At 43.1% G+C, this 3,931-nt stretch overlaps 1 pseudogene; it reads right to left on the bottom strand.

Moving 5' to 3' along the window:
- Positions 1 to 2,479: 2,479 nt before the first annotated feature.
- LOC131095767 (PWWP domain-containing DNA repair factor 3A-like) lies at positions 2,480 to 3,366 on the bottom strand (annotated as a pseudogene).
- Positions 3,367 to 3,931: the final 565 nt, after the last annotated feature.

Below are 3,931 nucleotides of genomic sequence, written 5' to 3'. Positions count from 1 at the left end.
TCAAATCCTGTTTCTCAGACAACTGGGAATTCCCTCACTTGTGCCATGCCAAAAGAGTTTATTTTATGCAGCATTGCTGTCAAGCATAGGCCAAGCACAATGCAGCTCTGCACAGATAGCAGTATACTTGTGAGCTAAAGCTCAGATCTTTTTTAAGTGAATGCTGTGGAAGTTTCAGGTGAAAAGACATTAATTGACATATTATTCAGAAATTTAAAATTTACAAAAATTTTTAAGCTCCATAAAATTCTTCAAGTTTCTCAGAAATCTGTTTTCTGGAGCAAGATCTGGCTTTGAGGTTAGCTCTTCTTTTAGCAATAGGTTGCACTAGAGACCTCGGATGGTTCTTCCAGTCTAAACTACTGCATAATTGTATGATTGAAAGGCAGAAAGTTACTTTGGGTGGATTGTGGTGGGATGAAACTTAGGAAGGAGATATTGTAGAAAAGTAAGTTTATATTTGGCTTGATGATTGCATTACAATATCTTTAGTGCCTGCAGGGGCATTTAATAAAAAAAAACCAGAACAAACAAAACTTGAAAAATGTGTGAGTTTAAGAGAATGTAACATGCTGTATGTAAAAAGGAACATAATCTCCAATTTATTATCTTTTGTCTGAAAAAAAAACCCAAAAGTATTCCTTCATTATCTAAAGCAAAGGCATAATAAATAAGGAACACAAAATGAAGGGTGTATGGCATCAAGGAACATCTATGCTTTGGAATAAAGAGAGAGACAATATCAAGAATCAGGTAAAGTTATTATTTCTTCAAGCCATTCTTCAGCTTTAGGAGAGGCTTTCTAATTGTCAATATTTTGAACATTGTGGACTACAAAAATTCAAGACTCTAAAATTCTGTATTACTCTACATACTATTTGATAAAGGAAACATTAGAAATCAGTGAAAAGAGTAGAAACAAAACAAAGTGTTAACATGACTTGCTTTTATCCTTTTCCTTAATCTTTCTTTTCAGAAAAACCTTTCCCTTCTTTGCTCAGACTTTCCCTGGAAAATGTGCTTCCCATATGTTGCTTAAATATATGGCATGCAGTATACATAGATGTCTAGTATATGAAAACTAGAGGGGGTCATAAGGATTAAAGGAAAGTGAAATTAAAACAATGTGCAGTAACTTCTCCATTTAGAGATTTCCAAATGGTAGGCTGGAAAAAATTGATTCCTTTTTTCTGTCAATGAACACCATATTTTATCTTTGATCTTTAGTTTGATCATAGCACAGTAAATTAAATCAGCATCTCTCCTGCAAGGAAATGCAAATTTAAATGACATGTAACTCTTCTCTTTGGCATAAACTTAATTTGGGACATAATTTTTAAAAGTTTTTCAAGACAACATAAGAGAAATATTAGTAAAGATTACTCTTGATTTTAGGCTAGCCAGTTAAGGAGAAGTCCCTAAAATATTAGATTATGGATATGTGTTGAAATATATCAAGATTCATCATAAATAAAAATAATATTATTACTGATATCTTATGATCACAGCTCAAAAAATATTTACAAGAACGTAGCAGGCTGAATTGCTGCTGGTATAGTCCAGGGCAAGGAAGCAAAAAGGACCATTGCAGAATGTCCACAGGTGTTTTATTCAGCCACACGGTGAGATGCTCAGGTCCCAGCACCCACCCATGAGAGTCTGAGTTTGTCTGTGCCAAGGGGCCTGGAGGCTGATCCGTGTCCCTGGGCAGTATGAGCATGAGGGCCAACCAGAGAATAGGGAGGAGTGGCTCAGGGACATAGGAACAGACATAGGAACAGCGGAAGGAGCCAACGGGGTCTAACAGCTTTGTGAGGGAATCTTCCTGTGTCTCCCAAAACCAGAGAATGCCACCCCACGGTGTCCACAATTTTTTTTTTTTTTTTTTTTTTTTTTTTTTTTTTTTTTTTTTGCTCTTACAGCTTTATCTGAAGAGAATGTTTTTGTTTAAGCAAAGCTGGAATACTTCTCCATGGAATTATGGAATTTTACTTGTCATAACAAAACAAGAACCCAAATCTTTGTGATCCAGGTGGCAGCTGTGGGCAACAATCTGATTTCCCACCTTTAGAGATCCATGAGGCAGGAAGGGGGAGCCCCCAGGAGCCTTCCCTGCCAGGAACCCCCTGGTTTTATCAGGAGCAAGGAGGCCACCAGGCACCACTGGCCACAAAGCAGGAAAAGATCCCTTCCCAAGTAGGTGATCGGCTAAAAGAGCCCATGTGGAAGTTGGTGGAGCAGCAGAAGCTCTGCACAGCACTGGGGCTCTGCAGCAGCCCCCCAGGAGAGCACTGATAGATGAGGATCTGGTGGATCCTGAACACGGCGAGGCCACAGGAAGCAGCAAGCGCTGAGAACCAGCCAGGATTGGGAGCAGAGGATTTGGGAATATACACACAGACTTTACAAAGAATGCCACGTTTCATACAAGTCACCACTGGTTATTTACACGTGGCCCCAGGACAGCACCAGCCAATCCTCAGCTCTCCGCAGACTCCGGCTCTGTCTTGAGCTTTTTGCTTCTCAGGACGTGTTCATCAAACAACTTTCTCTCTCTTTAGCTCACCAGTGGTCCTTTAATATACTTCTTTTCTGCCTTCTCATAATTGATGTTACCCATGGCAGCAATGGCACAGATGATGGCCTCAGGTAAAAGCACATCTGAGATTGATCTGATGCCATACCCCAGGATCTGGTGCAGGTTCTTGGTGTCCATCTTCTTCAGCTACCCAGTGACCAGGTCCAGCTGCTCCTCATCCTCCAAACAAGTCTCCACATGGTCATGTACTGCTTGGAATTTAGGAATTTCTTCAGCCCTCAGGATTGTTTCCCAGTTTTTAGTCTCCCCCCAGGAGACGCTCCACAGCCCCTTTGGTCTTCACTATGAAGCCCACTAGCTTCTCTTTCTCCCTGTCCCTGGCAGCTCTGGTCCTGTCAGGGAGGAGCTTCCTCAGAGGTTTCTGCTGGGAGGTGTCTGAGGAAGACTGTCCAGCCCCTTCCTCCCCAGTGTTTGGGAATGCCATCTGCACCACACTCTGGTATCCCTCTTTCCTCACTGGGCAGCTGATATCAGCAGCAAAATACTCCAGGGAAGGACCTGGTGAAAGAATGGCAGCCCACTTAGATCTGATAGCCCAGGAAGGACTCCAGCTGGAGGCACCACTTGATTTCCCTGGAATAGTTCTCCTTGGCTTGTTCATAGTCAAAGTGCTTCAGCCTCTTCAGAAACACTGAGAAACCTTTTTTCTTCTCATTTGTGGTGCCATCTATGAAGAGCACACAGGCCCTCCAGTGCTTCCTCTTCACTGCTTTCACCACTGCTGGCCAGTACAGATACCGCCGCTGCCACTTGCACCACACCAGCATCTCTTCCTCGAACAATTTGTCTCAATGGGACAGAACACTTGGGAAATTTTCCTCCTCTTCATCTGCCAGTTCTTCCCAATACTGTGGTGAAGGATCTCCTTTCATCTTGAGATCTTCAGCTTGAATGACATCATTCTCATTCTCTTGCTCCTTGTCCTCAGACACCTCAGTTTTAGAAGCCTCTGAGGCAAATTTGTTATTCCAGAGTTTCCTTCTGACTGAAGATTTCTTCTCATTACATCTGCCAACCAGGTTACCAGCTGCTGAAGGCTGGATCATTTTAAGAGTCGGTCTTCGGGCAGCACTGCCATGTGGCATCTGCACCCGCATTCTCCACCGTTTCTAGCAGCGTGTGCCTACTGTGACAGATAGTATCCAGAGAGGCTACAACCTCACAGCAGAGGAAACAGACGAGACAAATCTCTTTGTTGTTTACCACAAGAGTCCATTTTTATGGACTCCTGTGTTGGGGTGAGGGGGGAGCAGGAGGCGGAGGCCCAGGAGCCCGAGCAAAGCCCAGAGAGCAGAGAAAGCAGAGAGAGGACACAGATCAAGGGTCGGGATT

Source organism: Melospiza georgiana, chromosome Z, assembly GCF_028018845.1.
Source record: "Melospiza georgiana isolate bMelGeo1 chromosome Z, bMelGeo1.pri, whole genome shotgun sequence".
Lineage (NCBI taxonomy): Eukaryota > Metazoa > Chordata > Aves > Passeriformes > Passerellidae > Melospiza > Melospiza georgiana.
The sequence above is the reverse complement of the archived record's forward strand: the minus strand, read 5'-3'. Positions and strand labels throughout refer to the sequence as shown.